At 34.5% G+C, this 23,607-nt stretch overlaps 1 protein-coding gene across 7 annotated transcripts in view; it reads left to right on the forward strand.

The window, feature by feature from the left end:
• FOXP2 (forkhead box P2) overlaps nucleotides 1–23,607 on the forward strand; it is a 533,480-nt gene that overhangs the window by 61,236 nt on the left and 448,637 nt on the right. For 2 of the 7 annotated variants that reach the window (XM_082632343.1, XM_082632344.1), the window contains exon 2: nucleotides 4,356–4,500. The exons of the other annotated variants lie outside the window; for them this stretch is intronic. The gene's annotated coding sequence lies outside the window, so the exon portion shown is untranslated. The remainder of the gene's footprint in view (nucleotides 1–4,355; nucleotides 4,501–23,607) is intronic. 7 annotated transcript variants of the gene reach the window in all.

The following is a 23,607-nucleotide window of genomic DNA, read 5'->3' on the forward strand; positions in this document are numbered from 1 at the left end:
GGAATTAAATATTATATGTGTATATTTACCTATCAATTAAATTTTGGGTAAATTTGGCTTGCATTGGTTTCAAAGGAAAGTGAGTTCAAGTTCCATCTCTGCCACTCACACCCTCGGAGATCTTGGGTAAATTACTCTCTTCTATAAATCTCTCCTCTAAACTGTGGAGGGTGAGCCAGAGGCACACAAAATTTTCCCTGTTAGGAGAGCCAATAAATAAATAAATAAATGTTTTGGTATATATTTAAGAAAACTTGAGTGTTCTTGAGTTAAGAGAAGGTTTGAGATAAAATTCTGAAGATAGATAAACCATGATTAATTTGAAGAAGCGTCAGAACCGGAATATTCAAGTGAAGATGTTTAAGAGGCAGTAGAGGGTAAAGAGCTGAGCCAAAGAGAAGGTGGAAAATTGCATTAATAGGATGTTTTAGGCAATACAGTTAAAGAGCAAGCTTTTCTCAAAATGTAAGTGGATTGTATAACAAAAGATTCTGTATTGTGTTGGTTGCTCAGAACTCAGACCACACTTTCCTTAAGAAGCCATGTTATATACACATGGCTTTTAAGTCAAAGGCTAGCCCTTCAATTTAACCTTGAGGTCAAAAAGGAGTGCTTTATGTCCTTAGCTTGCAAATATTGTTATATTTATTATTTTTTTAAAATATGAAATTTACTAAATCTTAAAAATTGGATTTGTCTCTGTCTCTCTTTGTTTCTGTTTCTCTCTCTCTCTCTCTCCCTCTCTCTCTTCTCTCTCTCTCTCTCTCACACACACACACACACACACACACACAGCTTTTCTAACTTCTTTTGAAAACTCACATTTGGCAGGGCTAAGACTGCAGTAATCTGATGGGGGTTAAAAAACACCTCTTTAGAGATTTTGCCACAGTACCCTACAACTTTCTTTTATCTTGCACCTAGCTGCTTTACACTTTTATCTTTGGATATTTTATTTTGTGATCCTCATGATATATTTGACGTTTATCATATTATTCTTTCTAGTAATATTTGCCTTGAAACCTATCCACTACATGCAACAATTTTTATAAGTGAAACGTGCTTGGATTACAAATGAGATACCAGGAACAGGTTGCCTCTCACTCTAGTGGGTTTGGATTTCCCTGCCTTGTCTTCTGTTGCTTGTGAATTCTTGCAGGACTTCACTTTCTCCTTAACGGTTCGTTGCTTCCTTGGTCTCGGAGTTAAGACTGGAGGAAGTGGGGACAGATAGGAGATTGTATATTCAGTAGGAACTTTAGATCTGCAGGTCAGGAGAGAGGTGTGGACTGGATATACACACCTGGGAATCATTTGCAATAAGTTGTTGTTATTGCAAGAACCGGAGTGCAGATTAGGAGAAGAAGAGGACTAGAATGAAGTCTTGAGAAAACTGACATTGAGGAAATACATGTAAGGATAGGAACTAGCAGACACTGAAAAAAGGAGGTCTCAGAGGTAGGAGGGGAATCAAGAAAGAGGGGTGTCATGTAGGCCAAAGGTAGAGTTTTATGAAGGAAAGAATGAAAAATAAGCTAAATGAATTAGGAAAGTTAAGCAAACCAAGAATTAAGAAGTCACATTTGGATTGGTCAGCTAGGAGATAATTCCTTGGTTGACGATGAAATGTTTAGCTTCAAGGTTGTGAGGATTTAATAAACCCTTGACCTTCTCTGTGAATGTACTGATGTTAAAAGAATGGAATGTTGTTCATCCCAATCCCTATAAAGTAGTTTTGTCATGTAACAGCATCATAGAAAACAAGAAAAAGAATAACTTGTTGATAAAAAGAAATAATCATATAAATGAATTATAATAAATTAATGATACTTTGGAGGAACAAAGTTGCCATCTAAACTGGGACACTTTTGAGAAGAAAAGTGGTAGCTGTTAATAATTGCAGTAAGTACGAACCCCATCTATCCCAGGCAATGCAGGATGAATGTTCACCCTGATTATATAGTTCACAGTTTTTTGAGTGCTAGCTCTGTACCAGACACTGAGATGAGTTCTTTACCAGTTTATTTGATTTAATGAGTAAGGGTTTCAGTTGCCAACACTAACAATTATTTCTTTGTATATACTGAATTCACTGACAAAAATGTGATACATAATTTTGATGTCTTTACTGACCTTAACTCTAATTTTTTTTAAAAAAGCTGGTACCCACTATATACTAAACTGTGTCCTAGGGAATGGGGAGACGAAGATGATTAACTCATAGTTCCTATTGTTAACAGTCTACCAGTGGAGTTGAGAGAATCTGGGAACACATTTCAATGTAAAGTGTCATGATGATAGCCTAGTTTCTGAAGACCCTGACTAGTATTTTAGTACATTATGTTCTGTACTTTTTAAGCTTAAGATTATAGTGTATTTGAACATGGCAAGGTAGAGTTTGCTTTTTGTAAAAAGTTTTACCAATGGAATAGGCAAGGTATAGCTAATTGTACATATAAGTGGGTTTTTCCCTATCACAGAAAGTATATTCTATGTATATGTATATATGTGTCTGTGATACATGGGGGGAGGGAGGGAGAGAGAGAGCGATCAGTTCTTTATCACAAAGGGATGCATTTCCATATCTATAATGTAATTTTAGCCACACTCAAACGGAATATTCTGTGAAGGGTCTGGCATATTTCTCTGACACATCTGGTAGATATGTATGGCATTAATTAGCATAGGTATTGCTATAGATGACATGTCAGTCCAGGACAACAAAAAGTATTTGTTACTGTTGTCAATCATTCACCCTTTGTCAGTTCAAAAGGCTTCCCTAAAGGAATGTGCATTGATCTGCACTGATCCAAAATATAGCAAAATCATTTCTGTGTTCTTGAAACTAAGGTAGAACTACCTATGTTTGAAAAGCCATATGGAAATATTCATATAGAATGCATGTTGATAAGTTTTAGTAGTAAGATTATTCAGTTAGGCCAAGATTAGTTGGATCTTTGTAAAAGAAAACATACCAGTTTTCTGTAATCCTAAAATCTAGTCTTGAGTGAGTTTTCTCCTTCAATAGCTTTAATTTTTGATAGTCAAATTTCTGTTTGTTTCACTTTGAAATAATTTTGAGGTGTTCCAGGTACATGCCTACAAGTACCCCTGACTGATTAAAATCAGAAGGGGCTCACATAAGTATCAGTTTGTGACCAGATGGATGGCTTAAAGAGACATTCTTCTGCCCACATCCATTTTGGTTTTTGTATTTAGCTATTCCGATACAGCTATTAATTGGCTTCATTTGTTTACTTTATATTGCCACTATAGTTTTTTTTTTTTGGAATAGTAATCACAAGTGTAATAGTTTTAAATTTCTGAACGAAAACTGGCTTTAAAGTGCTAGCAGACACATTTCCCCCATCTGTATTTTATTTCCTAATTTCTCTAAATGTTCCCCCTACATTCTAATTTATTATTTAATGGAAAGCAATATGAATGACTTAAAGATAAGGCAAGAGAGTGTGATCCAGGGTATGGCACAAGTTGAAGACATTTATCTTAATGTTTCATTTTAATGAGGCAGAAAATATCCGTTATTAGAAAACTACAATTCAATGAAGTTTGTAGAATACAATCAACTCTTTTAAAATTATGAATGTTCATACCACCAAAGATCAAATAATCATATAGTATGTTTCTGTGTTCTTGTGAAGGTAGGATGTATTGTATTTTTACATTTATAGATTTCTTAGAGAGTTAACATCAAACCATATTAAAAATGTACTCATGTTACATGCTTTAATTTGACCAACATGCTCTGTTTGAATAGCAGTTCCCAACCTTTGTACCATCTCCAAAATTCTTACTCTAGATTTCTTGCCCTGCCTACAGGCCCTTTGCTATCTGTTTCTGGTCTGTCTCATGCTCTTGAAATCATCTTTTTTATTATTCCATTAAAATTTTTTAAAATGGATTTCCCTTTACACTTTTCTAATCATCCTGTAATTCTTTAGCCATAAGACATTAAAATGAATGAGTAAAAATATTTGATACCTAATCATTTCTGCCAGTCCATTCAAACTCATGGATTTGCAAAATTATGTCAAAGTCTTTTAAAAATACATTTGAGTAGGCTTTTGTAGTCATTTGGATTTTGAATATTAATTTTCTCTTGCTGTGCTGCTTAGCCATAAAAATGAAAAAGAAGATAGATGTGGGTTTCTTTTAGTGGTGTTAATTTAAACTACTTGATTTATTTATTGTAATATGCAACAATGGCAATTCCTATTTTCTCTGTTCACCTCAGATCCAAGAGAAAATAATGAGAAACCGCCACCCCCCAGCACAGTGAGAAAAAAGTTTGATGCATTTTGTAATAATTGATTAAAAGTATAATTTCCCCCTAGATCAAACAAATAATAGAAGTCTGTTGAAGCTTTGTCCTGACCTATTCTGGAAGTAGAAGAATACCCTGGAGAAAGGAGCATTGTAAGCACAAAGAATAAAACTCCTCAATCCTGGGAGAGAGAATTAAAGTCTAACCCTCCATATGTAAGTCATCTGCACTCTATATTTTCCATCTCTCAGTTTTTGTGGCTATTCAGATGTTAGTAATAGAAAACTATGCGATGACAATATTCTTTGGATTTTTTTCTCTACAAAATATACGGGTGTTTTGGTAGGTAACTTAAATTTCTATATGTGTTAACATTTTCTAACTAATAACATAGGGTGATGCCGTACAATAGTAACATTTAATGCAAAATGGATTAGTGTTAATTTTACCTTCTGGCAGAGACCCGTTAAGAATTTTGAGAGTTTTCTGATGAAAAGAAGGTAACTTCCTTTGATTTAATATGTGCAATTGTGCCATCATAATCCCTTTATGTGCTAAACTTTGATTCTCTCTTTTTCTTTTATATTTCTTCATATCTGAGAATAAGACTATCTTAACATATCTATTTAAATACACCTTCCAGTAAGAGAGACGTTAAGTCCTTTTCTCACTTTGCATGGTGAAAATGAATTAGACTGAATTTGTATCCATAATCTACTATAAAATATATATAAATTCTGTCAGCTCAGTGTATTTGAAAGACTGATTTCCTATTTTGTCAGGAAGAACTTAAAAGATGTCCGTTAATGATTTTATAGAAACATAGAATTCAGTTGCTGTTCAGAAATTGGTAGAAAGAATGATGACTAAAGGCAACGCTTGTTTCAGGAAAATTATTTGGGAAGAAATTTCTTATCATCACTACCTTTATCTGGAAAATTACCTCGAGCATCATCCTTGCAATAAGGCACTTGATATGTGATGTAATGGCTTAACTGCCAGAAATTTGACTTTTGCTTATAATTGATAACACTTTTCATTCATCAGTGAAAGAACTCAGTGAGAGAGTATTGTTTTGATTTTAAAAGGTCCAAATTGTGCAATAGAAAATGAATGCTTATTAGAGTTGAATAAAACCAAATCATACATTCTCCCAATTATCTCCAAAACTGAAATATGAACCTTTACAGGTTTTGAATGTGATATTCTTAATCACATAGTATCTGACAAAGCTGTCAAAGTAGTCTACAGTGAGAATTCTTCAAAATTACTAGGTTCATGTTTAATCTTGTTGGTTGGAACATCTGATAGAGCCAGGAAACACTGTTGCCATTCCTGACAATCTATAATTGTGAGTTAGGAATCTTGAATTTAGTAGAAACTATGCATAAAAAAGAAACTTTTTTGGTTTTAGAAGTTCAGTTCAAAATTTTTCCATCATTGAACTAGAATAGACAACTTGGAGAAAGACTGCAGACATTAGTATTGCTTTCATGACATGAAACAGTTGCTTTTCACTTAAAACTTTAATTTTTATTATTGAAAAGTGTGATGAAACTTTAAAGAGTTATTTAAATTTGATAGGTCAGTAATGAACTCTTATTTACTGGTTTGAGTTTGATGACAAATTGGAAAATATTGTCATTCACAGAAAAAATTTTCTCATCTTCTGCTCTACAGCAATGAAATTGGGTAAAGTATAGCAACAATAACGTGGTCGAATCTCCTAAGCATAATGTTGATAAAAAACACCTAGACCCAAAAGAATAATACTGTATGATTTATTTTATATGAAGTTCTAAAACTAGACTTTAGTGTTTAGGGATGCAAGAAGTGATTACAACAAAACTAAAGATAATGGTTAAGTTGTATATAGGTGGTAGAAATTGGGGTGGAGGTTCCAGGAGCTTCTGGTGTACCAGCAACATTTTGTTTATTCACTAGGCTGGTGGTTGCATGGACATTTGCTTTATGAAAAACTATCAATGAGAAATTACATGCTTCTCTACTAAGATCAGGAGCAAAGTAGAATGTCCCCTCTTAACAATCCTATTCAGTATCATACTGGAAATCCTAGCCAAGGTAGTAAGATAAGAAAGGGAAATAAAAGGCATACAGATTGGGAAGCAAGAAATGCAATTGTCTATTTGCAGATGACATGATTGTCTATGTAGAAAATGCAAAAGAATCAACCAAGGAAAGCTCCTGGAATTAATAAACAATTATAGCAGGGCAGCAGAAAACAAGATTAATATACAGAAGTCAATTGCTTTCCGATATGTGAACAATGAACAACTGGAATTTTGAAATTAAAACTACAATACCATTGTATTAGCGTCAAAAAAAGAAACACAGGAATAAGTTTAACAAAATATGTACAACAACAATATTAGGAAAACTACAAAATTCTGATGAAAGAAAATCAAAGATCTAAATAAATGGAGAGATAGTCCATGTTCTTGGCTAGGCATACTCAATATGGTTATGATGTCAGGTCTTCTTAACTTGAAGATTATAGATTCCATAAAATCCCGATCAAATCCCTGTAAGTTATTTTGTGAATATTGATAAACTGATCTTAAGTTTATATGGAAAGGCAAAAGACCCAGAATAGACAACACAATATTGATGAAGAAGAACAATGTCAGAAGACTGACACTACCTGACTTCAGGACATTGTTTAAAGTTACAGTAATCAAGACAGTATGATATTGATGAAATAATAGACAGATTTTTGTAACAGAATAGAGAATCTAGAAATAGACCCACACAAGCATAGGCAACTGATCTTTGACAAAGGAGTGAAGGCAGCTCAGTTGAAAAATGACAGTGACTTCAAAAAGTGGCACTGGAACAACTAACTGGACATCCATATGCAAAAAAGAAATTTAGACACAAAATGTATACCTTTTACAAAAATGAATTAAAAATGAATCATAGAGCTAAGTAAAACTATAAAACAGCTGGAAGGTAACATAGAAAATCTAGAAGTTGATTTTTTGGATAAAACACCAAAAGCACAATCCATGAAAGAAAAAATTGATAAGTTGGATAAGTTGCACTTTATTAAAATGAAAAACTTCTATTCTGAGAAAGACACTGTTAAGAAAATGAAAAGATAAGTCACAGACTGGAAGAAAATATTTGTAAAACACATATCTGATAAAGGAGTTGTATCCAAAATATACAAAGAACTCAACTATAAGAAATGGATCTCACCAAAGAAGATATACAGATGGCAAATAAGCTTATGAAAAGATGCTTGGTATTTATTTCATAAGGGAATTGCAAATTAAAACAAAAAGATACCACTACACACCTATTAGAATAGCTAAAATTCAAAACACTGACAACACCAAATGCTGCCACGGATGTGGAGCAAGCAGCAAGGACTGTGATTCACTGGTGGTGGAATGGATATAGCTTCTTTGGAAAATAGTTTGGCAGTTTATTATGAAGCTAAACAGGCATACAGTATTCACTACTATACAACCTAGTAATTGCATCCCTGGCTAGTTACCCAGATGAGTCGAAAACTTATGTCTATGAAAAATTTGCACAAGAATGTTTATATAAGCTTTATGCATAATTGCCAAAACTTGGAAGCAACCAGGATGCCCTTCAATAGATAAATGGATAAACAAACTGTGATATAGTTATACAATTGACTGTTATTCAGTTGATGAAAAGAAATGACCTATTAAGCCACAAAAAGACATGGAGGAACCGTAAATGAATATCACTGAGTGAATGAAGTCATTTGAAAAGGCTACATCCTGTGATTCCAACTATATGACATCCTGGAAAAGGCAAAACTATGGAGACAGTAAAAAGCTCAGTGGTTGCCAGGGGTTGAGGAGAGGCAAGGACGAATAGGCAGAGCACAGGGGATCTTTAGGGTGGTGAAACTATTCTGTATGGTACTTTAATGATGGATACATAGCATTACGTATTTGCCAGCTGTACGACTGTAGAACTATACAACACAAACAATAAACCTTAATGTGAACTCTAGACTTTAATTCATAACTATGTTTTAATATGGTTCATCGGTTGTAGCATATGTACCACAGTAATCAAAATGTTAATAACAGTAGAAACTTTATGTCTATTGGGAATGGGGAAGAAGATATATATGGGAACTCTGTACTTCCTGTTCAATTTTCCTGTAAAAGTAAAACTGCTCTAAAAAATTAAGGCTTTATTTTAGATATGTTTCTGCATGTCTAATATAACGAAAAAAAGAATTAAAAAAGCAATCTCAATGATTCTGTTAAGTAGAGTTCTGAGAAAAGTTGAGATAATTTCATATTTGATCTGTGTGCTCTGAATCTTCAAAATTTTTTAAAAAGATAGGGTCTTAAAATCAATATTTTGTGATATTATAAAGTAGTGTGTTTTACTTGGAGAAAGTGCTAATATCCATAGAGGGGAGCCTCTATGCTTGCATTTATGTAGTAACTATTAATGACAATTTATTTATGTAGTATAAACTTGTCTTAAGATAGATATTTCAATTTTGAATTTAAAAATGGATTTTTTTTTACAGTATAACCAAAACCCTTTCTATGGTAATGAACTAGTGATCTTTACTGAGTTGTTTGTAGCTTCTTTCCTTAAATTTTAATGCATTTTATGCAATGGCCCATCATCCTCAGACACACTTGCTTTTACACAAGTGGGACTTTAATTTGTTAATGTTAGTATATTGTAAAACAAATGAAAAACAAATGCACTTTGTATTCTTTCTTTGAATAGAAATTTTCAAATATAGTTTTAGTTCAAGAAGTACCAGATATAGTTTTCTTTCTAGTCTCTTTAAAATTTTTCTTGCTTTTCTTTTTTCTCCCTCCCATCCTCTTTTTTCTCCTTCCCATCCTCTTTTTCCTCCTTATTTTCTTTTTTCTTTCTCAGTATATTCTACTGTCTAATTTTCCAAGGAGTGAATATGATCTTATTTAACTGGTTGACATGAACAGAAATCAGGAATTTATTATTCATTAAAATGAAATTTTAAAATCCCCCTTTTCTTCAGACTCTGGATATAGCTAGGCTCAACACAAATGTCTATGGAGAATGCATCTGTTGCTATTGCATTTTTTTTTGTTTCTCTGAAAACTTGGCATTTGTAAAATATCTATGACTTTGATTTGTCTTGGCCAAAACCCAGATTACCAGGGAATTACATTTTGAACATATTCAACTAAGAATTATCTTTGTAGCAACTTTTCCTTTGCCATATTGAAATTTTGGGAATAAAATCAGATTTTGTTTTAAAAACCAGCTATGTTTCTTCATAGTGCCAAAATGAATTTTTTTCTCTGTGAAAGTGATACAAAGCAATACTTACAATCGACCTAAAACTTATTTTAAGCATACTGTGGAGGAAAGAGGCTCATTTTTGCATTTGACAGACCTGGGTTTGCTCTGCCACGTATTTTTTTTATATTGATCTTGGGTAAGTTTTGCATGTGCAAAAAATAATAATAACTTTCTTATAGGGTTCTGTGAAGATTAAAAGATCAAACTTAAAAATACCTGGCACAGAGTAGGCACTTAATGGTTGTAGTCTCTCTTGCCCTTCTTATGTATGTAGAAATGTGTGTGTACACATAAGTAAGTGTGTGTATGTTTGCATATATGTATGTGTCTATATATACATGTATGTGTATTTATCTCTGTGTTTCTTTTTCTCTCTCTACCCATTTATGTGTCTCTATTCCCTATACCTCTTCGATTTTAAGACAAGACAGTAAAGACAAAACTTCTTATTAAACACAAAATGGATGGTAACCTCCAAATCCATTTGAAGGACCAGTTAGCTAACCACTGAGTCGACTTCCAAGTTAACAGTGCAAAGTGATATCTGGGAAAAGGGACTGAGTATTCCTGGGATGAATAACTCTTTTTAGTGGGTATATCGATGATCTAGTTTTGTGGAGTTGACGATTCTACCCATGCAACCATTATTACTTAAATACTTCATTATGATTATAGCCCAATGGAATGCATAAAGGAGCAACAAAGTTGCTTTGGGTTTTAAAGAATTAGTTTGAAGGTATATTTTCTCCTAAAGACCATTTCTGCTGAACTCTCTCAAATGTTGAATGATTTTATTATTATACAGCTTAAAAGGCCCAAATTATCTTTTTGCAAATAAGACTGTACTGTTTTTCTATGTATAGAATGTATTTTAGTAAATATTTTACCTAAAATAAACACGCATCAGCCATCTCAGATACTTAAGCTATATATAAAAGCATTTGTTAATCAGCTGATCTGGGCAAATGGTTAAGAATGTTTTTCACTGAAAATTATTTTAAAGATTCTCTTCACTCTAGAATCCAAAGTGATAGCTTTCTTTAAGACTTTTATTTAAAAATATTGCAGATATACAGAAGATAACACAATAGGCACTCACATATTCAAATTTGACATACATGAATATTTTGTTATATTCAGATCTCTCTCTTTTTAAGAAATACAATACCACGAATATAGCAAAAGCTGTGTGCTCTCGTCCTGTTCCTTTTTCTCTCTCTAGAGATATTAACTATACTGAAGTTGGTTTTTATCTGTATTCTTACACTTTTTGTGTGATTTTAAAATTTATGTGAGTGACATCATATTAAATCTGCCCTTCTGAAAAATTTTTGCTTTCAAAAATTATGTTTAGGTGACTTATCCATGGTGATACATACAGGTCTGATTTCTTAGGGTTTTTTTTTAAGTAAGCTTTTATTAAGTATATATGTTGCATTTATGAGTTTTGCAGTTATATACTGAAAACTGCTAAAATTATATTTGTACATCTTGATGAATTTTCACAGAATGAACACATCTGTGTGATCAGTACCCAGCTCAAGAAGTTGCACGCTACCAGTGCTTCAGAAGCCTTCCCACCCTTTTTCCACCTTTTAGTTACTATCTCTCCCCACCCCCCACTGGGGAAACCATATTCTGACCTCTAACAACATAGATTAGTTTTGTGTTTTTGAAATTTATATAAATGGAATCATTTAGTACATAGTCTTTTGTGTGTATCTGGCTTCTGTTTCTTACTGTTAGGTTTACATGCTTACTCCATGTTATTGTGTGTAGTTAAATGTCTGTCGTGAGTGCTAGCTAGTATTCCATTACATGAATATACCACTGTTTATTTCCATTCGGTTTTGGGACATTTGTGTTGTTTTCTTGTTTTGACTATTAGACATAATACTACGCTAAAGATTCTTGTGCATATCTGTTACATATTATGCATATCTGTATAGCTAGGAGGAGAAATTTTGTATGATAAGATATCTACATCATTGTATCAACTTAGTGTCTGTATCCTAGCTTATCTGTAATTAGTGTCAGTGTCAACATTAGTAGATATTGCCAAGCAGTCTTCTAAAGTGGTTATCCCAATTTACCATCCCACCATCAATGCATGTGAGTTCAAGTTGCTCCACATCTTTCCAAAACTGAGATTGTCTTTTTTCATTTTGCCATTGTTGTGGGTAATAATTAGGTTTTAATTGCTCTAACATTCCATGGTTTGAATAAAGCATAGTTATTTTAAAATTCCTTCCTCAGTAAATGAACAATTTGGCTGTTTTCCATTTTTTTACTATTCCACACAATAATACAGTGAGCATATCTGTATATATCTTTCTGTGTGCATGTTTGAGAGTTTTTCTGAAGTTATAACTTGTAGTAGAATGTCTGAGTTTTAGAATACTACATCTTTATTTTTATAATATATTGCTAAATGTCTCTCTAATGGGGTTATATCACAAAGTGGTAATTTTTGTTTTATTATAAATCATACTCATAAAGTGCAGAGTATAAATTTTGCTTTTTTAAGGGCATCATATAAAGCTTAGTACCAGATGATCTGGGGAAAATTTAGTGGGGAGAGATGAAACAGCCTGCACAGCTCCTGGCATATAGATTATGTAAAGCTTCCATTATTATTGTTTTCACTGTTGGATTACTCATCATTATATTGCTGTATAATGCTTATTCTAGAGTCCTTACAATTCATGTGAATTCTTCCACGATCCATTTAAGGTAGCTTCTTCCAATCTTTGAAATTTCTTTCTTTACTAAAGTCTGTTTTTCCCTGCATAACAGAGTCATTGCATATATTTGATCTTGATTTTCGATCACCCAGGGACATTATATACTGAGATAGTTTGGAAAGTTTATATGATTTGATTAGTAGACTTATACCTTCTTGACATTCTTATTGGAGATTTGATCCTAAGCAAAATGGTGAAGTGGAGCCAACATTTGCTTTGCCAGCTCCCACTGAGTTTTATGAAAATGGCATGTACTTTTATTTTATAGTTTTTAGTCAGTAATATGAAGATATTTATCTTTTCTGTTCGACGTAAGAATAGTTAGTGTTGGTAGGATGACCAAAGCAAAACTTTTAATCTCAATCTTAGGTTTGACCCTATCAGTGAGGTGGGTCAGCATTTGTCTCAAAGAAGGAATGTAATTAGTTTGTTGCCAGTACTTTAAAACATAATTTCCATTTCTCTCATTGTCCTTCCCCCCACCAGGATACTTTACCCCCCACCCCCAGGAAGTTTTTGTTTGTTTGTTTGTTTTGTTTTTTTAACGTCTTTATTGGAGTATAATTGCTTTACAATGGTGTGTTAGTGTCTGCTTTATAACAGAGTGAATCAGCTCTACATATACATATATCCCCATATTTCTTCCCTCTTGTGCCTCCCTCCCTCTCACCCTCCCTGTCCCACACCTCTACCAGCAATCCCACTACAGGGCATATACCCTGAGAAAACCATAATTCAAAAAGAGTCATGTACCACAATGTTCATTGCAGCACTATTTACAATCGCCAGGACATGGAAGCAACCTAAGTGTCCATCGACAGATGAATGGATAAAGAAGACGTGGCACACATATACAATGGAATATTACTCAGCCATAAAAAGAAACAAAATGGAGTTATTTGTAGTGAGGTGGATGGACCTAGAGTCTGTCATACAGAGTGAAGTAAGTCAGAAACAGGATCCTTAATTAGTCATCATCTAGTCAACCCCTAGTTTCTCTCTTCAGATGAGAAATGCATGTTGCTACACAGAATCTGTTTCAGTCACTCTCTCTCCCCTTCTTCTTCATTGTGGGTATCTCTCCACCAAGTGTGTTTTGAATTAGCAAACCAAATATCAACTCAAAATTTCAGGTTGATTTTTCAGAGCAAACTTGTACCGGTAAATTTTAACTGAGTCCTCAATTATTGCCAACTTCTTAATTTTTCAAAATACTTTACACTTAACTGGTTCTTAGAAGGCTTGTGCAAAAGACAATTTTGGCTTTGTTGTGCAGTTTTAAAATAGTATTTCTATTGTGTTCCTGTTTTCTTATGGTTAAAGTGATCTGAGATTGAATTTGTTTTTATTATTTTAAATCTAGTTATATTTGGATTTGTATAGATCATGATTTGAGGTGGTATAATTTCTCAATCGTTTCATTATGGAGATGAATGCTAATGGATATGATGTTTATATGCAAATACTGAAAATAATAATTTTTGTTTTCCACTAGATTTTAAGAATCAGTGTCATAAGGTACCATCCTATTTCCCACTCTTATCCTTTCCATACAGTGTTGTATAAACTCCTTTATGCCTCATTCAACCATGTCCCCACTGCCCAGAATAGTACTGGTACACAGTCCACACTTAATACGTATTTGGTGAATGAATTGATTTTGATGTTCTCTCTCAGAAAAGGACATTGCCTCTTTATGCTGTGATAGAAGGTGAATGTTAGTCTTTTGCCTTGAAGTGTAATCCTTTGGAATACCATGTTGAAATGAAATGAATATGAATTATAATGGCTGAGCAGTTAACATCCTGATATGTAACAGGAGTTACACACCAGAAAAAATTCTCAAAACTGATGACAATGACCCTACTGTAATACAGCTTAGTTTTTTTGTTTGCTCTTTTTTTTTTTAACTCAGAGGAACTATATTTGGCTTAATTAATAAGATTATTTTCTTCAACTACAACCTTTGAGTTAAAAAAAAAAAAGAGCAAACCAAAAAACTATGCTGTATTACACTAGGTTCTTATCTACCTTAAAAATCTACAAATTTAAATATATCTAGTTTAAGTTCACTCAGAGGGAGACAGGGACATTTTCATCAGCTTTGAGAATTTTTCCTGGGGTGTAACTCGTGTGTAATTTCTCCTCTGCATTTTTGACTCCTGGAACAGTTTCCTTTTCTACAAGATGAGGATTGAATGATTGAGTAAAGTACTGATTGATTCCTTCAACAACTTTCTTTGAGGATCTGTGTTAGACCATGTAGTGCATACAGAGATGTGTTGTCATGTCTTGTTGGGTGTCACCCCTTCGGCTATGATCTTTTTCATGGGTTCATAACTTTTTATTCTTGTATTGCCACTGTATTAGTATTTTGGAAAGGAGTGGATGTAATTGCGTGTGTTTAGACTGCTCTGCTTAACCAGAAGTCCCTCAATGTTATTATCGTTGCTAAATCTTAGGACAGTTTCCATCACTCGCCTTTCGTGAAGTCTTTAACACTGCTGACCGCTTCCTCCTTTTATCATCTCATGTTCTCGTGGCGTGTCCTCCTGCTTACTCTCCTTCCTAAGTCTCCTTTGTGAGTCTTTTCTTTGCCTACCTCATAAATTTAGGTCTTTTCCTGTGTTCTGTCTTTCTCCTCCCGCTTTATCTTCTCACTCTGTATGTACATTATTCTAGATGAGCTCCCTTACTTCCAAAGCTCTGACTATCACTTTTAGTGTTGGGGCTCCCACTTTTTTTTTTTTTTGTGGTACGTGGGACTCTCATTGTCATGGCCTCTCCCACTGTGGAGCACAGGCTCCGGACGCGCAGGCCCAGTGGCCATGGCTCACGGGCCCAGCCGCTCCGCGGCATGTGGGATCTTCCCAGACCAGGGCACGAACCCGTGTCCCCTGCATCAGCAGGTGGACTCTCAACCACTGCACCACCAGGGAAGCCCGGGGCTCCCACTTTTGTACCTCTAGCTCATATTTCTCCTCTGAGTTCAAGATCTGCATTTACAACTGTCTTCTTGATATCGCTACTTAAATGTCCCACAGGAATCCATCTAAAATAAGCTCATTGCCAGCTCCTGTCTCACGTATCAAAATAGGATAGAAAATATGCTTCTTTTATGCTGTTTTCTGTCTTAGTGAATGGCAAGCACCGTTATATACCCAGTTGCCTAAGTCAGAAATGTCGGGTCACCAATTTGGGGCCACCTGGACATCTCCCTTCTCTCGTGTTCACTCTCCTCCTCTCATTAATTAAACCTCCAGATTTGATCAAAATGTGTTTCTTTCTCCACATCCCACTGACACTACCCTGTTTTAAAATGTTCACTTGGACCACTGCAGTGACTACCTGTTTTACTCAATTCTTTGTACCCTTTATCCCTTCTAACTCACTAAGGAGCAATTTTCTTTTAAAAATAAAGATTGGATGATTTTTATTTTCTTCTTAAAATTTTGCATTTGTTTTCCCTTGAACTTAGGGTAAAATCCAAACTAACTCTTCACAGTGATCTGTAAGTCCCTGCAAAAATTGGACCATGCCTGCTGCTCTACCATCATCTTTCTCTACTCAGCACATTTTAGACTCTTCTTTCTTGCTCCACTTACTCTGGCCTAATTTCATTAATTGATGGCTTCAAGTTCTTTTGTGCCTTGTGGCTTTTGTGCATGTTGTTCCTTCTGTAGGACTGGATAATGGATGCATGGGGAAAAAGATCAGGATGATCCTAAGATTTCAAACTTAGTAATTCTATTTTCTTTTGTCATAGACTTTACCCTAATAAATTGACATATATACAATCTAAGCATCGAAGTATAATGTGTATATAAGCCCTCTCTAGCCTAACCTTCTGCAACCTAAAATATTTCAGAACTTCATACAGTGATTCTCCAAAGATATGTTGCACTCCATGCCTCTTTGCATGTTCTGTTCTCTTTGTATGGAAAGTCCTCCACTGCTTTTGTGATAGATGAACCCCCTACTGTCCTTCAAAACCCAGTTCAAGCACAGATTCTCTGGGAGGCTATGAGCTGTCAGAGTTGTCAATGACAGCTTCCTTTATGTCACTTGTGTATATTTTGCAGATGATGAACCTGAGACTTGGAAAAGTTAAGTAGCTTCTCCCGTTACTAAGTGACAGAGCCAGAATTGAACCTTCACATGTCTGACTTCGAAGCATCAGTCTTTAACTATTCTTTGCTAGACACAGTCAGTATTTAATAAGTACTTATTAAATATAGGCATCAATAAAAAGATAAAATACTGTATGAACTAATTAGCTGAAAAAGCTTTTATGGCATCAGCGAGAAGTGATTTGACTGACATAGAGAATAAAACATTTGATAGAAAGAGCAAAGAAATCCTTATCTGTAGGATGGTTCAACTTCTAAGCCAGTTTACTTCAGCCTTGTTTGTAACAACCTGAGATGTCTCTGGTTCTCAAAAAAGGAATGAGGTTGAACTTCATTTAAATAGGCCATGAAATGAACAAATTCCTTTAAATTAATATTGGCAAATATATATCATGTTTATTTTTTCTTAAACTTTCATTGCTTTATACATGTCTTGCTCCCTCAACTGGATTGTTAGCTTCTTTTGAACAAAAGCATGCCTTATCTTTTCTTAGCATCTCCTATAATGGTTGGTTCTACTTGATAATTATTTTTTTTTGTGTTAAATAAATGATGGTGTCTTATCTGTTCATAACTTAATTTTATAAAACTTCAAATATTTTCCAGTAGAGTAATGCATCTGATAATTAGTTTATACATACAAATAGTTGGAAGCATTAATGTACATGAAAAATGGAACTAACTCTTCAGTACTGGGTTTAATATTATCTTTTTAAAAAGAAAAATACTCAGGTATGCATAATGTCAAGGACATACTCAGTGAAGAAAAGCAGTTTGTGTTGGATCTAGGCTAGAAAAATTCTCTATTCTAACATTTAACTAGTAGGTAAGTTTATATATCTGTGCAACTCTATCTTAGGACTTATTTTGCCTTTTACTTTTCATTTTCTTTTGAACATCAAGAGATATTCACATTTGGAAGGACATATTCTTATTAGCTCTAATGAGTTCTTTTTGGTAAACGAATTGAATATAAACAACTATTGTGTTTGTCTTTTTTTTTTTTTTTTTGGTAAGAAAGATTTCAAGCTGAAGATCCTAGTCATATAATTAAAAGGACTAATCCCATTCAATCCTTGAATCCATCTATAGAAATAGAATTCTTAAAACATATACACAAAAGGGAATATGGTGCCTGTTGAATTTATATTATGTTTAGTTAACTATTATACTTCTAAAACAAATTTAGTTTTGATTATGAAAAATGATTGTTTTTCTGTGCATTTATAAATGTAGACATTATAGGCCATTGCTGGCACTAGGGACGTTGAGGGGGGGAGAAGTAACACTTGTATTATGTTAAATCAGAGAAATAATTGTACTTGGCAGTTTTTGTTTGCAGAATGCAGGAAAGGCTGAAGGCTTTTGTACAGTTCAAAGAGCACATTCCACAGTTACAGCAGTTGGTTGCCTGCGGGGATTGTCAGAATTGGGGGTGGTGGTAGAGGTCTGTATCACAAAAGTCCAGGCTGTTGGACTGTGTTTGTTTTTAAAAAAATATTTGCGCCTTTTTGAAAAGTTGTCTGGAAATTATCCTCATATCATTTAAGTATATTTTACATATAGCACTTTTGCATCCAGTTTTAATCTGTACAGTAATCAGATGACATTCTTGTTTAGCTTTTACTGCCTCTTGTTCTTTAATCATTTGTTATCAGATTCAGGTTTACATGTTCAAATGTGGAAGCATAGAACTGTTGACTATTAAACTGTCAAACTTTGTAGAAAAATATAAATAAATTATATTTCGCACTCATATATTCAACCATCATTTATACAGTTAGCATATTAAGCAATTTCAACAAGTTAAGACTCTTAGGAATGCCTTCTTTAACTGAAAATATGCCAAAGGCTAGCGTTATCAGCTGGCATGTCAAGACTTGTGCTGAATTAACACTTGTATCATTTCCCTACAGAATATACAAGTTATAGTTTCTACGGTTAAGTGAAATAATATAGCTGTAAGTTCTCTGAAAACTGTAAATTGTAGCATAGATATAAATTAGCATTATTACATTTCTTGAACTATCTGATTTACATGATATTATTTGTGTACTTTACATTATTTCAAGTTTTGGCAAATCGTATCAGCATAATTTTGTTGGCTATATTATTAGATTTTAAAAAACCACTAATTAGTGATACTCTGTTATAATTTTTGGTCTTAGGAAAAGTCTGCAAAGCCTTATCTTGACCTAGTGTTAAATTCATAAGAATTTGGGATAAAGTGTTTTGTTGCATCCAGGTGTGTTTTATCCAGCCTGTCATACTCAATTGCCAGAGGATTAGTAGTGTAGTACAAAACAAGAGAAACACTAAAATTGGAATAGCTGTTGAACATATTTCTGTGTCCATTGTAATAAGAACTTCTTTATTCTTGCTTTTTATGATTTGTTACTTTCAGGTTAAGAAATGCTTAAAGCATACAGAAACATACATAAACCAATTTAGTAGAATCCATGCACCCACCATTCAGATTTCATAAATGTTGCTATTTTGCCATTTTAATATTAGGTCTCTTTATTAAGAAATCTTAAAAGATCAAAGCCTTCCTTTTTAGTCTTGAAATGCTCATTTCTGAACTCGTTATTTGACAGCAACATCTAAGGCTCTTAACTGATATTTCTTTCTGATTTTAATATTGGTTATTGTACTACTGGTTAATGTAGCTTCCTCAGAAAGGCTGCAACTCCTGAGCAGTGTGACTTAAAGAAGACCCAGTGGCCCTTCTGTCCCAGAATTTCAGCTTTCCTTCTCATTATTTCTGTAAGATCTGAAATTATTTTATTTTCCAATTTTTAGCTATAGGACATTGGGGACTATTATTAAACGTAAATGCTTTATGGAAGGAATAACACATTAAGCCATTATTAGCCATTATCCTCATCACTCAGAAGCTGGTCTGATGGAACTGGATTCCAAGAAGAGAGTCCCTGTGAGGAAGGAGGTGCTTCGGGTTAGGTTTGTCTTTAGCGTTTCCTAGATGTGTAGAAATAAGAAGTGCCAAATGAAACGCAGCAGAGAATCATATAATGTATCACAGCATTCTTCACTGGGGCTAGGTCGGAAAAGAAAAACAAAAACAACATTATATGAGGTCCCTGCCTTTTGGCAAAATGAAATGTTTACTATATGTATAAAACTGCTAAAGGAAGTTGCTTTACAGTTTGCCACATACACTCATATACTTTCACAAGCAGAGGTTATTAAACACATTTTGCCAATGAGAATATTGAGTATCAAGGGAGTTAAGTAACTTTCTAAAATGTCACTTCTAGGAGGTTAAAAATCTAGACGTTCTGCCATTAAGTTTATCTTTTGACCATACCCTAATATTTCATATGATTCATTGCTTTCGTTACCAGAATTACTTCCTCCACCTTTAAGCTTATCTAAAGCGTACCGAATTTTTTAAAGAAACAGTCCAAGTCTTATACTTGCCCTAAAACATTCCCTACAAATTCAGAGCTCTCCTTTTGCTAAATACTTAGTTCTAGTGATACTAAAGTAAGTACATATTTTTATGGTCTCCCATATTCCACCAATGATATATACATATGTGTATTTGTTATACTTATAAACTGTTTTATTGGTGCCTTAAGATCTGGGCCCTGGCTTATACATTTTTGGCGTTCAAATTATTGCCAACCCAATACTGAGCACTTAGTAGATGCTCAGTAATCCCTCACTCTGGATTTAGTCCAGGCCTCCATTCCCAGTACTGACAATTACCAGCTGTGTGGTATTGGGCAAATTACTTAATATCTCTGAGCTTTAATTTTCTCATTTGTAAAAAAGGGGATAAAAATAAAGCCTCTACCTCAAAGGGTTGTTATGAGAATTAAACCAGACATTGCACTACAAAGCACTTTGCTTAGTACCTGGAACTTAGTAAGTGCTCAATAAATGCTAGCTCTTGTCATCAGTGCTTATCATTATAATCAATCAATGCTCACAGAGTGAAGGATTGCCTATAGGACAACTTCTATTAGAAAAATTCTCCAATATAAACTTTTTGGTTCTACATGAGAGAAAATGTCCTTTAAAATACACAAATATAGAGGAGTTTGATTAAAAAGAAAACAGACACACATTTTTATCCATGCTCAAAAATTTGGACCTACGTAATAAGCAAAGAATCCAAAAATGCTAAATTTTTCTTGGAGTCATCCATTCCTGTCTGCATCCACCGCCATTGCCTTCTAACTCTACTTTCACTTATGTTCACTAGCAGGTATTCTCCACCCTGGGTTCTTTGCCTCCAAGCGTCCCGGATAGAAATAAATTTCAATATAATTAGTTTCCTTTGTAACTCTATGTATTCTGTTTTATGCATCTATAAATATCATTCTGAGGAGGGATTTATAGGCTTCAGGAGACTGATGGGAGGTCTCATGGTGCCCAAAACAACTAAGAATTCCCACGAGAAATCTAATTTATTTTCTACAGAGTGCAGTGATGGTGCCATACTAAGAATGTTAATTGGGTCATGTCACTTCTCGGCGTTAAAGCCTTTACATGTACTTGGCATAAAATGTAAACTTCTTAACTTGGCTCTGAAAGGCTCTCGGTAACGGCTCCTGCCTAGCTTTCCTACCTCATCTATTGCCTCCTTTTCCCTTGCTCATTCTCCCTGGTGTCACTGGCTTACTGTTAGTTCTTGCAGCCCTGCCTGACTCAGGGCATTTGCACTTGCTGTTTCCACTGTTTGGAATGCTCCTTTCCATGCCTGGCCGGCTCCTTCTTAGCCTTTGGGTCTCAGTTTAAATGGTGCCTTCTCTGGGAGCTTTTGCTGACCCCCCCTCTAAAATAACTCCCCATTCCTCTATGCTTTTGTTCTTTTCCACAGCTCATTTCATCTACTTCGTTACTGGTAACACATAAATACATTTGTTTAATGTCTGTTTTCATATTAACTTGTGAATTCTATGGGGGAATAGAATGTTTGTCTTAGGCTGTCATTTAGGGTAGGGCCTGACCCTTTATAGATCAGTAAGTATCTATTGAATGAATGAATGAATGAATGAATTGGGGGTGCATGACTGGTCTGCTGTTTGGAATATATGAATTCATTTGTTTATTCATAAACTCATTTACTAGACAATGAAAAATGAGAGACCAGCTATTACATTTAAATTCTGAATAGTTTTCAGAGTAATTCATGAGCTACAGTTGAATGCTTTAATCTCCTCAGTTATTCAGAAATGAAATGTAATAGTTCATTATATGACAAGGGGAACCACCCAGAAAATCAGAATTCAAAAAGTGTGCTTAACTTCCTTTCATATGTTACACCTTCCATCTGCCATACCTCAAGCCTATACCTAATTAACTCTATTTCATGATAACTTTGTCTTATGATTGATTCACTTGATTACCATACACCAAAATCGTGTGTGCATCCATTGAAACTGCTTTTCTGTCATATATAACATTTACTTTTAAAAATATTTTATCATTTGTATAAAAAGTTATATCTCAAAATTATGATAATGAAATACTTTTTATCCTGTTACAGAGTAAGGCAATTGCCTTTTATTATTATTCTCTAAATTAAAGTATGTTTATTGAGGTGATTCTTCATAAAAATGGAAGATACATCTCAGTGATGCATAGATTTAAACAGTAACCCTTTTATATTATATGTGGAAATAAATCCCACGAAGGTATAATCTCTCCCACCTCTTTTTTGAGGGAAACGTACTCAGTAGCATTGGAGAAAGGCTTGTGTACAGTGTTTTCTTTCTCTAACTAGGTCAGTGATAACCTGAGAATATTTTTCTTATTATCCTAAATAACCAGTATTATCTTATTCTACATGACCTTGTTATCTATAAAAATGAAGAAAATCATAAAATTTAGTTTACACTAAATAGAGGACTTTTGTGGGCCAAAGAAGTAGGTAATTTTCTTCTTGAAGAAAAAGTGATTGTTTTTGACTGTATTACTTTTTATCCTTTAATTCTTTAGAGCTCACTAAATGATTGAAGATATTCTTTTTCCTTATTTCACCTGTGGCTCAACATAATTGATTGCTTGTCCTTTTCTTGAGTCTTTGTAGAGAAATTCACACAGATAAATGTATGTTTATAAATGCATATTTATTGAGGAAGTTTTGCTTTAGGTCAGTTAAGATATAACAGGAAGGAAAAGAAGGCCTCTGTGCTCATTTGATAGACCCCCTATTCCTTTTAGGTCCCTGAGAACACAAGGGCATCGTTAGTACGCTGTTACTAAATGTTAAGTGCCATCTCCTACTGCTATTTCTCTCCTCATCATTTAATGCACCGAAGTTATGTCTGATCCCAAGTTTTTTTTGTTTTTTTTTTTTTTGCGGTACACGGGCCTCTCACTATTGTGGCCTCTCCCGTTGCGGAGCACAGGCTCCTGACGCGCAGGCTCAGCGGCCATGGCTCATGGGCCCAGCCACTCTGCGGCATGTGGGATCTTCCCAGACCGGGGCACGAACCCGCGTCCCCTGCATTGGCAGGCAGACTCTCAACCACTGCGCCACCAGGGAAGCCCCAATTTTTAGTATTTTTATGTCTTATTGATTTCCCTCCTCCCTCCCTTCTATCTCTTCCTCCTTGCCTTCCTCTCCTCCTCTTCCCCCCTCCATTCCTATCCTTCTTCCAAAAAATATGTAAAAGCAATGCATTTGATATTAGAAAATATAAGAAAACAAGCAAATCAATCAATGTAAAAAGAGAAATTGGTGTTAGATAGTAAACTGAGTTTCTGCATGGGAATGAGAAGGGGTTGTTGCCTGGCTCTGTGGAATAGGGGAGGGGAAACAGGAGAGTCTGATTCCTTCTTAAATGTCTTCAGTCTTATTCCAGAGGTGCCTCATGCTACCAAGTTTGGGGCTTCTTCTATGGATCAAGTAGCTTCTTGGTTTGTCCCCAGTGTTAGCCAAGGATTCAGTTCTTTGAGGTTTGTTTAATCAACTATAATTCATGTGTTAGCTTGCCAGCTTCCAGAATTTTGTTGCTATTGCCTTCTCTCTTGAACTTTCTATCCTTGTAGGTTTATTCCTTTATTGAACAGCCTTTAGCTGTCATGTTTGTATGGTTTATTATGGAGGGAGAAAGGAGGTGGTCCATTCTGTTTTGAACCGGAAGGTCTC

The sequence above is a fragment of the Mesoplodon mirus genome (genome assembly GCF_964341445.2).
Source record: "Mesoplodon mirus genome assembly, chromosome: 9".
NCBI lineage: Eukaryota > Metazoa > Chordata > Mammalia > Artiodactyla > Ziphiidae > Mesoplodon > Mesoplodon mirus.